This window comes from Pezoporus wallicus, unplaced genomic scaffold, assembly GCF_028554395.1.
Source record: "Pezoporus wallicus isolate ANWC-B61680 ecotype Strahan unplaced genomic scaffold, APGP_CSIRO_Pwel_v1 contig_420, whole genome shotgun sequence".
In the NCBI taxonomy this organism is placed as follows: Eukaryota; Metazoa; Chordata; class Aves; order Psittaciformes; family Psittacidae; genus Pezoporus; species Pezoporus wallicus.
Genome location: NW_026636658.1, coordinates 1,043,930 through 1,057,648, shown reverse-complemented (window position 1 = coordinate 1,057,648; position 13,719 = coordinate 1,043,930). Strand labels below are relative to the sequence as shown.

General features: G+C 42.0%; 1 protein-coding gene across 1 annotated transcript in view; it reads left to right on the top strand.

Annotated features, from left to right (window-relative positions):
- WWOX (WW domain containing oxidoreductase) overlaps positions 1 to 13,719 on the top strand; it is a 526,234-nt gene that overhangs the window by 447,541 nt on the left and 64,974 nt on the right. The gene's annotated exons all lie outside the window — the stretch shown is intronic.

Below are 13,719 nucleotides of genomic sequence, written 5' to 3'. Positions count from 1 at the left end.
AGCTCTGTAGACTGAGTGGGAAACTGGGATGCTGCTCCTGCTGGGCAGAGAGATGGCTGGGTGGCTATTGACAGGGACAAGCATTCACAGGAAATGAGAAAATGCTCATTTTCTTTATCTACACTTCCCTGCCATGCCAAAAGGTGTCCTTGGCAGCCATACACATGCACCAAAATTATTCTTTTCTGTGTACCGTTCATACTCTGCAGTCTCTAGATGGGCTGTGCTCAGCTCAACAATGGAAGAGTTAAGAAGTAAGATAGGTTTGTTTGTTCACAAGGTCTTTAAAAAACCTACTAATGAGTGTATTAGCCCTTTAACCAGTCTAGCAAGCATAAATCTTTCATCTTTTTCACCTATGTGACAGCTCTGTGTGTGCCCCTCAGCAGAAGCTAGCACCCATCCCAAAACATCTGGCTTTATCTGCCCAAGAGACCCAGCTTCACAGAGGACCGAAAAGATTGGAGCCAATGCATACGTGTTGGCCTGTGAGGTATTTGCATGGCATCTGCCCACACAACTCTAACCATTGTTATCTGCCTTTCGGTTTCACAAACCAGGCTTTTACTCCTAAAAATAGCTAAAAAAGAGCCACGTAGAGCCACAGCAAATAGGACTTCTTTAAATCACTTTGATCTCTATCTGCAGTTGTGTGGGTTTAGAAGTTACAAAGTAGATCTTGGTATCAAACATACCTTTGGCTTTGGTAAGTGTCTCTGGAAAGAAAGTGCCATGTGTGAAGAAGAGAGGATGCTAAACCTGGGCCACATTGTCAACTGTATGCTGATTCTGTGCAGCTAAGACATAAGTGAATTCAAGATCATCTGGGTAAGGCATCCAAAATGTAGTTATTTTTAACTAGAACAGTACATTGTAAAAGTATTCCCTTCTCTGCATTTAATTTTTCATATTTTAAATACCCAATTCTTTCTATAAATTTTTGTCTCTATTAAGACCGGAACTGGATGTGAAATAGTGCCCCCTCAGCCATTCAGAAATAAAGCAGTGGGGACCACTAACTGTGGTTGGCTTTGCAGCTTTAACTGGCCTTTATTACCATAGCCATAAATAGCAAACCGCCCCAAATATTACAGGAGTTTTGTTGGCTTTAACCAATGAAGTAGAACAAGACCTCTGAATACCCCATTAGTTCCAGTGCTGTGCTTTGACGACTTTGCATTGGCAGCTCTTTTTCTATACAAGTCACTAGCCTCACCCGTGTCTCTTAACAAATACCGTTGACAGGCACCATTGCAATTTTTCTGCATGTTCTGACAGTTTAATTCAGTACCTCCTGGCTAAGCAGCCAGAGCCTGAGGGGGTAATTCAGCACCTTGGCATCACACTGCTGCAATTAAAATAATTAAGGGAGTTGGGATGGGCTTACAGAGCTTTCCGTCTTCTGCAGCCTTGTACAGAGAGTGCACTTTCCTATTCCCTCATGGAATGAATGCAGGAGCTTCCTTTACAATATACTGCAGTGAATTTTTTTAAGAAGATGCTTATTTCCAGCCCCTACTTGCAAAGCTGTTTGTGTTTATGCCTAAGAACTTCTTTCTTTCTTTCTCATAGATAACCCACTTTCCTGTTGGTTTGGTTGGTTTGGGGGTTTTTCCAGCCCCTAAAATACAAGGGGACAAATACATTATATTCCAGCTGTGATTTCTTCTGATTAAGAGAGGCGAATAGCCCCTTGGCTGCATAATCTTAGTCAAATCATTCACTTCATTGTTTAGTAAGGAAAACCAAGCATAGCTGTCTAAATTGGTAGGTTTCATTTCTCTTACTGAGAAGGAAGCAGAAAAATGAAAAATGAAAGCTGTTTTCCTCTACCTTTACTATTAAAGGCAGGGGTTTGTGTGTCTGTGCTTATATGTTTAGAAAATCTAAATATATATATAATGTGTGTATGTAAAATGAAAAAGGTTTCCTGTTTTCCTTTGTTTATGCATCTCCTACTGGGAGTATCTGTACTACTTGCACATGTAAGAATCCTACAGAAACACATTTTGCTGAGCTGTATATCCTGTATCTCTCTAAACCAGGTGATGTCCTGGTTTTACTGAATGGAAACCTCCCCTGACACTTCTAGGCTTGTGTTCTACCTGGGAGTTCACCTTATTCGTGGTATAAGTGAACTCCAAAGGATGGAGATAAGCATTTGAAAGGAGCTGTGATAAATATCAGCTGTGTGAAGTGAGCAGAAATACTCCGTGCCATGTTCAGCTCATCTAATGCACACAGCACATACAGGTATATCACACGCTGATCTGAGCCACCTTATCTGCACATACTCTGTGTGTGCCTGAGGCAGCCTTTCCCTGGATAACTGATACCAAGCTCAAAAAATGCTGCCCCTATATTTTGTCAGACCCTGAAATATTAATCATGAGGAGGAAAAAATTGTCTCAGTCCACAGTATTGCAAGAGATGTGTTCTGTGGGCCCAGGCCACACGTTTTCCACAGCTCAGGTGACAGAATAAAAATCAACAGAATAAAATCCAAGATGGTAACTCATTAACATCAGGGCTGATGAGCAGTGCTAGGCTACAGGCTTGAAGCTTGCCACCTTGCGCTGTTCCTAAACCCACCTCTCAGAGACATGGGCATATATTGCTTTTCCTCTCCATGCTCACCCTTTTCTCTGTGACTGGGTTTGTGGTTTTTTTCTGGTAGTTTTATTGGCTTTATCACTTTCCAGCTCAGCACCATTCTGTAAGGTCAGGGAGCCAAGGCTGGTAGACATCAGCTCAGGCTGTCAGGGAGGAAAAGGGGTTATTTTCATAGGCCAGGTGGGAATTTGGCCAGCTAAAGCCTTGATGCCACATCCATGTCCTTCACAGGTTCCTGAGATTACAAGGCGGAGCAGATTGTGGCTGCATCGGGAGATGGCCTCTTGTCGGGTGACTGTGCAAGAAAAGTCTTTTCGCAGTGCTCTTGCTTGGGTAGGGAGGAGCACTGACAGTTCTTCCCTTGGGTCTTTTATGTTTCAGCTCATAAGCTTGAATTTAATGTTTTTCTGCCTTTGGCAACACTGCTTTCCTGGTTTTAAAACATGCTTATTCTACAAAGGGGGTGACCTCATAGTTGTGTGCTGTTTGGCTGAGCTGCGCAGATGTGTGTGTATGTATGCAGCAGGTGCATGACTCTGGCTCCCCTCTGTAATCCCTGCTCCCTGTGTGCAGCACTGGTATAATGACCATAAGTGATTGGTATCTTCAGAAATGTTCAAATTCCTTCAAGCAACAAATAAAAAAATGAGTGCTTAATATAAATTGCTATGCCTAGTAGAGATTTTCTTGGGGTTGCTCATATTGTGGTCTGACCATTGCAAAGCAGTCTGTTACCAAAATGAAACCCCATTAAAAAGTTGCTTTTTTTTTTGTTGTTTACCTAAGATATTAAATAACAAATACTATAATTTAAAATATTCTTTTGAAAGACAAAGATGTATCCTTGTTGTGTGCTGGTTGGGCTTGTTCTCCCAGGGCTGCAGGTCTAGCACATCGCCTCGCTAGACAAGACCTGAACATTCAGGTGGGACCGGCAGGTTTCTGCTTTGCTGCTCTCCAGGGTTTCACATCTGTTGTGTAAACCTTTCAGGAGTGAGGTGAAAGGAAGCGGGTTTTAAAGCTCTTATTTGTGACTGAAGATCCTGATTACATGTAAAAATAGATTGTGAATTTCTGCCAAAGCACTTTGAATTATTTGGTCAGCACAACACCTTAGCTGACTTATAGGTATGTAGGGACAATTACTTGTTTTGCCCTTAGCTGATGCTTAAGGATTTTAAAGTTTTACTGAAAGGAGTGCATCCTGATTCCAGTGCATCTACTACACCTCCAGAACATCCTTACTATTGTGTGTACATCCTTACCCATACAATAAAAATGTGTAGCCACTTTAGTCAGATTTTCTTCTCATCTTCAGAAAGGTGTGCTTAGGAAATGATACCTCTGTGCCTCCCCTATTTTGCGAGTAAGATCTTTTGCCCATTTCCTGCATACTGAGAATCCTCCCTGGTGTCAGCTAGTGATGCAGTGGAAAGAGCAAGAGTCATCTACCATGTTCAGGCTGGGCCTTTCCTGTGCACAGTCCCTCTTGCTTCCAGGAAGGCTGCTGTAACTTTAAAATAGGTTTTGTAAAGCATTTCTGTATTTCTACCTACAGTAGAAATAAGAGTGTCTCTTGAGTTTAATGGATCAAACAGCGGTGATGGGTTTTATGGCTCTTTTTCACTTTAGGGCTAAAGGAAGAGAGAGCAGGACAGGTTGGTTTTAAATTCAAGGATTTATGTTGTTAATCCTCCTGGATAATTATAATTTATTGGATCCTGATAAATTAATATGTAGTTGCTATTCAAACACAGAGAATAGTGTAAGGCAGGCATAAACAAGTCTTGTTCATTTTTAATTTATTTCCGCCAATGGAGAATATTAAATAAAATGAACACTGGGGCATTTCATGGGAAGTTTCATTTTCATTATTTATCTTCAGATTTATGGACTTCATATACCAATTTTCCAAACATTTCTCCCTCTAATGAAAATCATGTTGTGACTTTGAGTGTGCTGAACACCATGCAGAAGCAATAGTTGAACTGTTCTTTGTCATCACAGATTTCAGGATCACTGTAAGAGTGGGGATGGCAAAGAAAAACCCTTGATTGGTTATTTTTAATGCTGTGAATTTAAGCATGTATTAAAGTGAGAGGCTGACATCAATAGCATTGTGTGCATTTCTCTTTGAAGCTCTTGAGTATGTTTAAGCCCTGGTTGGCACTTTACCAGCCCTGGGCCCTCTCTGGCAGAAATCGCAACAATCATGAAGAGGGTGAGTGCTTGTAAAATTATATCTGTAAAGTGAGAAAATCATGGAGTTATGGGATGGCCCTGGAGCACAGATTGCTAGACATCCAGGAACATGAGCATCGCACAAAACCTATCTTATTCATAAATAGCATCCATACTTTCAGTAATTACAAGGTTGGACAAAGTAAGATGAATCTAAAGCACTGACAAATATCTCAGATTGGATAAATAACAGCTATTGTATAAGGTAAAAATTATGATGAAACAGCATCTTCCATTTACGATACAGACAAAAATACCTAAGTCAGGACTGAACACATGCTCCTGCAAAGCTTGCCTTGCCTCCCACTGTTTTGTGCAGCATAGAAATCCTTCAAGAGATCCCACTGGTAATGAGTTACAAGGACTTACTGTACAGAAATGTGTTGACAACTGAATAGCATGTAGGGCACTTTACTGCTCTGCTTTTAAGCCAAAGGTAAATTCTTCACTCTGTCAGTCTTTCTCAGCCTTATTTTGTGTTTTCTTCTTCCATAAACCTGGGTTTAAGCAGCATCTTCATTAACACTAAGTAAATCAGACCATGTCTGGTTCCAGAATGCATATGATTTCCCATCAAGAGTGACTCTATCTTCTGCAAAATAGAAAATGGAGACTGCTGTACTGTTAATAAAGTTGTTGTTACTTCAAAGTATTAAAATGTGTAACAAATGTCTGACAGCTTAGACTGAAAATTGTGGAAAGTAAGCGTTTTGGCCTTTAAAAAACTTTGACTTCTCTTTGTTGATGTGTAGCTCACATGGTGCTGCTGCGTCTTTGGCTACCTTTGAGGTTCTACAAACTGTGTTGTTTGGGAATTTTATGAGTTTTATTCTGAGAAGAGGATAAATTGGGTTTTGTTTGCTTGGTTTTGGTTTTTTTTTGGTTTTGTTTTTTTTTCTGAACAAATTTGATCTTTTAAATCAAAATTTAGTCACAAGATTTTCATAAATGAAAGTAGATGTGAATTTCCTTTCCCTGAATCATACAGGCATTCCCAGATCTTGTTTGGGGTTTTTAAAAGTATTTTATTAAGCAATCTGCACTGATCATCTTGCTGTTTGGTAAAATTTCCTAAAGCATTAAAATTATTTAGTACCAAAATGCTTTATCTTCAAGAGTGATTTAGCCTAAATATCAGTCTTTACAAAAAGGCCTGCTGCAATAACTTGGTATGGCTGCCATAGCAAACCCTTTTCTTTTAAATATAATAATATGATAATGATTAAAAAAAAAAAAAAGACTTTTAGGAGGTCCTTGGCTAGCACAGCCACTTATCCTCAGGATGTTTACACATACTGGAATTTTTGGTGTCAGAGATAAGTTGAAAGAATCATGTTCAGAGACAATTTTATTACACTGACAGAAATTCCTAGTGCAGAGTAATTCTTAGCCCTTGAGGACCAGGGACTTTATTTTTAGTAGGAAGATATAGGATCCTACATAAGTTTAGTACTTTTTAAAGCATCACTTCTGTTATAATCTGTTATGTAGTTGAGATACGATTTTACTTCTTAATTTACCATCTAATTACTGATATTTTTTGTAAATGTTTTCTAAATTCATAACCTGACTTCCAGCTTGGCAAATTTACCAGTTCCCAAGATCTCTGCAATTTTATTTTCCATAGGGAAAAGCCGGCAGTGCAGCAAATAGTGGTTTGAAATTAGTCTGCTTCATCCAACATTTTTCAGGCAGCAAAGGCTTCTGTCCAAGTATTAGATGACCATATAATGGCATCAGAGGCTTCTGGTTTACAAACATCTTGGTAATCAGTTCTAATTTTACATTTCCTGGGTATGTTTGGCATCGCCAGATTCAGCATCTCTTGGGGGTTTTGATTAGAGTCATAGAAAAATTTAAACTGGAGGAGACCTCTGGAGGTCACCTAGCTCACACTCCTGCTCAGATCAGGGCCAGCTTCCACCCTGTGCATTCTAACAACAGCAAGGAAAGTATTTCAAGAGGTATGCTGGATTTGTGCTTCTGCTCAACCCCTTGTCCCCATACCCAGTCATCAGTACTTATAATTAAACTCCGCCTGTCCCAACCTCTTTCCATCAGGTTTTGTTTTCTGGTAACAAATAGGAAATTATCATTCAGGTCAAGCAGTGTACTATGGCTCCAAAACTAAAATTGTGCAAGTGTGCATTTGCTTTGCTGAATTAATTGAATCTTCTCTTTTTCTCCCCAAGTTTGGCTTGTATGGGCAACTATACATGAATTAGCTTCCATTTTTGTTAGGTTTGGACAGCAGGTCCAGGGAGAGATGTGGATTTGCCCATTGTGTAAGTCAGCCTGATTATGATTTCTCAGTGACTTAGTGGCATATGAACTTGTTCAGCTCCATTAAAATCAGGATGACAGGAACTAGCTAAGGCTGAAATTAACACATATATGTCATGCCCTCATAAGAAAATTGTGACTAAAAATATGAAGAAATAAGAAGTGAATTTAAAAACACATTCACCACCTCCATTAAAAGGGATAAGTCCCAACGAAGGGTGCCACAGGATCCTGTGGAATTGACTGGATTTTTTCCTGGGAGCTGTTCCTGAGGTGGAGATAGTGAGAAGATTGGTGAGTCAGGAGGCTTCTCTGCCAGCCTGGGCTGGAGCAGCAGCCCTTCTTACCTCGTCCTTGTTAAAATACGTAATGTACATAATATTCAAGCAGAGTATTGTAATTCTCAAAACAGAACTGTAAGTATTTAATTAAGTACTTACATTTCTAGGCTACAGTCACTATAAATATACTGTGCACTATGACAGAAATAGCAAATCCGTTCAGAAGGAAGAACGTGAGAAAAGTGAGTTCAGAAGTGAGCAAAGTTGGTAAAGATATTGGGCATAGGGAGCAAAAAAAATTATTAGCCTTGCTAATAATTATTAGCCTGCTACAGCCAGTCTGCTTCAAGAAGAGGTCCCCAACATACGTAAATGGGACTAGAAGGCTGCTGAGAACGGCCAGTTCTCAGTTACAAGAAAAATTAGCTGCTAAGTGTGACCATGACCAGTATGGCTTTGGCTTAAAACTTAGTTTGCTGCTAAACAATTCTGTCGCAGTAGAACAAAGTTAAGTGACTGAATTATGGAATGCAAAAGGACTATGCTGTAGCTACTGCTGGGAAAATAAATCCTAAGGCAAAATGTTTGCACTGGGTTTGAGTGCTGTGTTTCTTTGCTTAATTTTCAGAGTATTTCATGCCATGAATGCTTTTGGAGACTTAATTTTCAAATTAAGTAAATATGTATTGAGAAACCTGGGATGGTATTTACCCAAAGGTTTGGGGGGATAAATATTTCTGTTCCAGTTCTTGGATAAATGGTGCGTTTCAAGACAAAAGCCTTTCATACTTACCAACCAAAACATTCTTAGTGTGAACTGCTGCAAGACAAGTTTTAACACTATGTCTTTTGGGGTCTGTAGTATAATGCAGAAAGTTATTAGCATTGTATTTTCCTGTTGCTTGTGAATTTTGGGATGAATTGTTAACTCAGAGAAATTATTAAACTGAATTCTACAGCATTCCCAAAGGCCAGCAATAGGGGCAAATCTTTGTGGTTTTGCCTCAAAAATGTTCATTTGGGTGTCTGACTTTTGAGAAATTCTTACATTTTAATGAATTAATTACAGAGCTGATTTTCTTCCTTTTCTTTTCAGCTTTTTTTCTAGTCCCCATCGTTAAAATGAACAGGACACATATTGCTGAATTCCATCAGAAGTTACACAAAATAGGCAAATCTAATATGATTCCTCCCTATAGAATTAACATGAAAATCTATCGTAAATGGTAAATGTGACATAACTCATGCATGAATAGAATTCTGTGCTGTTTAAACTATGTAAGCAAATACTGCTGTTTGAACCAACTGACGTTTAAATAATCTCACATTTTTAAATGACTTTTTTTTTGACCCAGCATGAATAGAGTACACTGAGAAAATGGAGGTGGTGGTGAGGAACCACGGGGGCTTATTTCCAGCAAATATTGAAACTGTAAGGTAGAGTTCAGTGGGGAAAAGGAGGTTAAATCACAAGAAAGCCAGCTACCCACCAAAGCAGCGCTTCGACTTTAATAATAAATAATATTGAATGTTGGGATATTAAAACAATTCATTCTTGGCAAAGCACAGGGAGGTTTTATTCCCCCCAGTAACCCTGGCTTGAACAAAATACTACTTATAAGCTGCAGTTTTTAATATAGCATCGTGTTCCTACAGGTATAATAAAATAAAAACGTAAAGAGTATTAATTCCTTTAACAGGGGTGATTAATCCCAGATGTGGTGTGCGTGGAGTGGTGCGGGCAGGCGCGCTAAGCGGGTGCAGGTGCTGACGGGGCTGTTGCACCACGCTGCACATGTTCCTGGAACACAGCTGTTCTGCAAATCCTCTGCCAGTTGCTCCGAACCCTCTCTGAAGTTGTACTGCCTCTGGGCACAATTAAAAGCTGTATACGGCGTTTCATAACGTGGTGCTGGAAGTTTAGGCCGAGCCAAAAAGGAAAGAGGGGAGGGAAAAGAGGGGGAGAGCCCCTTGTTAAAGAGGAATTAACCTCTTTACCTTTGCTATTGAAACAATAAAGCTTCTAAACGCCACATAAAATCTCCGGTATTAAGAGAAAAGATGCCACATGGAGCTACAAAACAAATACTGTCTTTATTTAATATTGATTTTCAGTAATTCATTAAGTAATATTAATATCTGATGTTGGGGTAAAATTGGCCCAGCTTCCTCCCACCCCCTATTTCTTGTGTTTTCTTCAAAACCATATTTGCTGGTGGATGTGAAAAGTAGCTACTTTGGCACAAGACTGCATGTGTTTCAAAACTGTTTTAAGTGCAAAATAATCTGAAGCTAAAATGTATGGTAAAATAGTTGGGATTTCTGCTGCCTTGCGCACTTTCATCTTTGAACTTTTATGGTCACTTTACCATAGCAGAAAATTAGGAAAAAGCTGATTTTGCAAGTATTAGGAATGTGGATGTTTCCTGTGAGCACCAGATAGAGCAGTCTGTGCTGGCAGGTCAATCGTGCTCATGTTGTTCTGCATGCTTGTGCAGGGTAACTTTGTGGTCTCATGCTGTGCCTGCCAAATACACACTGTCCAAACTGGCAGGGTGACTGACTACACTGTAAAGAAGGCAATATCAGTAGGGTTGGCATGTCCTCAAAGTGTCCACACTTCTGACCTTTGTGCTCTGCCTCTCCAGCACATGGAAAGGATAAAAAGCATAGTACCATAGTGTCCAAACAGGTACATACACTTGGTAGAGTCTCACAAGAAAGACCAGTTGGGTGTATGAAACAGAAGTGTCCTGAAAATTATTAACTTATTTTTTTGGGGTATATAATATTAGTATCTGCTTTAGAAACCCCTTAAACAATCATAATTAATTAAACAACCCTTTTAGGAACTCCTTTTGATGTTAATCTAGTGGGTGCTGTTACAAAGTGCTCCCACACTGTAAATATGGAAAGGATTCATAGGTCAAAGGACAGCTGTGTGTCTCATGTCTTGTGTCTCCGGCTTGGTGCACAGCAAGTTCTCACTCTGAGCTTGCATGTAGGATGCAGGGTTGAGTCTGATTTAGCTGCAGTAGACTTCATAGATTCTCACTGAATATTGGAAAGAAGGAAGAGGGAAAGATGACTTAAAGTATCCAAGAAGTGTGTTTTATATCTACTATATAGGCATGCTTCAGAGTCAAAGAGAATTTCTCCAGTAGTTTCCGTATGATGTGTCAACCACAGTGTGCACATCTCCTTCTAAAGTGAATTTATAATCTGTCATTAAAGGAAGATAGAAGATATTTCTGTAGTGAAAAGAACGAAGAAAAGAAATTCTCTGGAAGTTGTAATGGTTTTCTGATGCTACAGATTAGTGATTGTTGGGTAATATGTATGTAATGAAACATAGAATTACCATTATATAACTATATGCTATTGACAAGCAGTAGGAAATGAATTGGTGGGGTGAGTAGCTTGAGAGAGGATGCCTGCAGCACCGGAGCGGAGTGGGGCGAGATCAGCGTGCAGGAGCCTCACCTCAGAGCAACAAGAGCCACGGAGGAGGGAGCCTCAAGTCCTCGACAGGGCTTGCCCAGGAGCCGGCAGCTCAGCTCATGCGAGGAGCTGCCTCACCAGGGGCAGAGCCAGCAGGAGCGGCACCAGCCCTGAGTGGGTAAAACCCTGCCCAGGGAGCACGAGCGGGCAGGAGGGCAGCGAGCAGAGCGGGTTGAGGCAGTTTGCGCGGGCAGGTGAGCGGGGTGACCGCCTCATCAAGGGGACTCGCCTGGAGCGCAGGAGGAGGAAGGAATGCTTGCTTGTGCAGAGAGACATAGATGGACCGATGGACCAGAGAGATCATGGTCACAACCAGGTCAAAAGCTGTAGTGAGGATTAACGTGGGTACCCAGGGTGAGCCTTCCTGCAGACATGCGGCCGTGCAGGCCTCTGGCTGCAGTAAATGCCTGAGGCCGGCACTTGTGCTGGAGAGAGCCAGTGACACCGCTTGTGTGTGTGTGAGCGAATAAATGATCTGCTCGGGCAGGTGGCTGAACTGAGGGAGGAGGTAGAAAGGTTGAGAGCCATTAGAGAGTGTGAAAGTGAAATAGATTGGTGGAGCCACACCCTAAGGCAAGGGAAGGGGGAAGTGGTTGAACAAGTGATGGATCCCCTTCCCTCCTACCATCAGATAGAAGGAGTGAACTTAAGGGACAAGGAGGTATGGAGGAAGGTCCCTCCTCGGAGAGGTAAGTGAAAACCCTTGCAATCCCTTTCTCCCTCCCAGTTGCCCTTGAATAACAGGTACGAGGTCTTGAAACTACAGTGCCAGGTAAATGGAGATAGAGGGGTAGATCCATCTAGTGAGTCACCTAGGGCTTGTCACTCACCCCCCTGCCTTAGAACTTCCTCAACGAAGAAGAAAAGAAGAGTAATTATGGTGGGTGACTCCCTTCTGAGGGGAACAGAAGGGCCCATTTGTGACCAGATCCATCCCACAGGGAAGTCTGCTGCCTACCTGGGGCTGAGATTGGAGATGTTAAAAGGAAACTCTCTGATCTGGTGCAGCCCTCTGACTACTATCCGCTGCTGTTTTTTCAGGTTGGCAGTGATGAAATTATTACAAGGAGGGCAAGGGCAATGAAGAGAGACTTCAGGGCCCTGGAACGGCTGGTTAGAGGGTCTGGAGCGCAGGTGGTGCTTGCCTCCATACCTGTTACAAGCAAGGGTGAAGAGATAAATAGGAAGAGTCTGCAGATTAATGTATGGCTACGTGACTGGTGCCAGAGGCAGGGTTTTGGCTTTTTCAATCATGGGCTGCTATATGAGACACCTGGTTTTCTGGTGGCAGGTGGGATACACCAGTCCCAGAGGGGGAAAAGGTTTTTGGGGCAGGAGTTAGCAGGGCTCATTGACAGGACTTTAAACTAGGTAGGAAGGGGGAAGGGGAGATAACTGGGCCTGTTAGGGACAAGCCCAAGAGAAACATGCTAGAGCTTGAAGAATGGCGGACTAGGGAGGACTCTCAATCTATTGTTTCATTTGAGGGAAAGGATAGTTATTTAGACCCTGTCCCCCAGGGGAAAAAGGGTACCAGGGCAAGAGTTAGCAGAGCTCACTCACAGAGCTTTAGGTTAGATTCAAAATGCGATGGGGTTGTAGCTGGGTTTGAACTAGTGGGGCATTGTTCTAGTATTAATGAAGACCAGAAGGTCTCCCGCCTTCCAAGGGTGCCACTAGCATGCTCTGCTTGCTCCCTGAAATGCCTGCACACCAATGCACGCAGCATGGGGAATAAACAAGAGGAGTTAGAAGTCTGTGTGAGGTCTAAAGGTTATGACCTGGTGGCAATTACAGAGACATGGTGGGACAGCTCACGTGACTGGAATGTGGTCATGGATGGCTATGTCCTTTTTAGGAAAGGTAGGTCAGCAAAGCGAGGTGGTGGTGTTGCTCTTTATGTGAAAGAGCGACTAGAATGTATTGAGTTCTGTCCAGGGGCAGATGAGGACCAAGTGGAAAGTCTGTGGGTGCAAATTAAGGGACAGGCTGGTACGGGTGGCACAGTTGTGGGGGTCTATTATAGACCTCCTGATCAGGATGAAGGAGTTGATGAGGCTTTCTACAAGCAATTGAAAGCAGCCTCACGACTACATGCCTTGGTCCTCATGAGGGATTTTAACTACTCCGATATTTGCTGGAAGACTTACACAGCCAATCATTCACAGTCTAGGAGGTTCCTCCAGTGCATTGATGATAACTTCTTAATGCAAATGATGGACAAACCAACTAGGAGAACTAGGAGAGGAGCGCTGCTGGATCTAGTACTCACCAACAAGGAGGGTCTGGTTGAAGTGGTGATGGTCAATGGCAGCCTTGGCTGCAGTGACCATGAGATGGTGGAGTTTAGGATCCTGTGTGGGAGGAATAGAATACCTAGCAAGGCCACAGTTCAGGATTTCCAAAGGGCCAACTTTGGCCTCTTCAATCAATTGCTAAGGGAAGTCTCATGGGAAAGGGTACTAGGTGGTAAAGGGGCTCAAGCATTCAAGGACCACTTCTTCCAAGCTCAGGATCAGAGTATCCCAATGGGTAGGAAGTCAAGTAGGGGAGCCAGGAGACCAGCATGGTTAAACAAGGAACTGCTGGGCAAACTCATGCAGAAAAAGAGAATCTATGGATTGTGGAAGGATGGGCTGGCCACTTGGGAGGAATATAGGACAGTTGTTAGAGAATGTAGGGAGGCTTAGGACAGCTAAGGCCTCCTTGAAACTTAATCTTGCAAGTCGGGTTAAGGACAATAGAAAGGGCTTCTTCAAATACATAGCGGATAAAGCTAACACAAGAGGCAATATAGGCC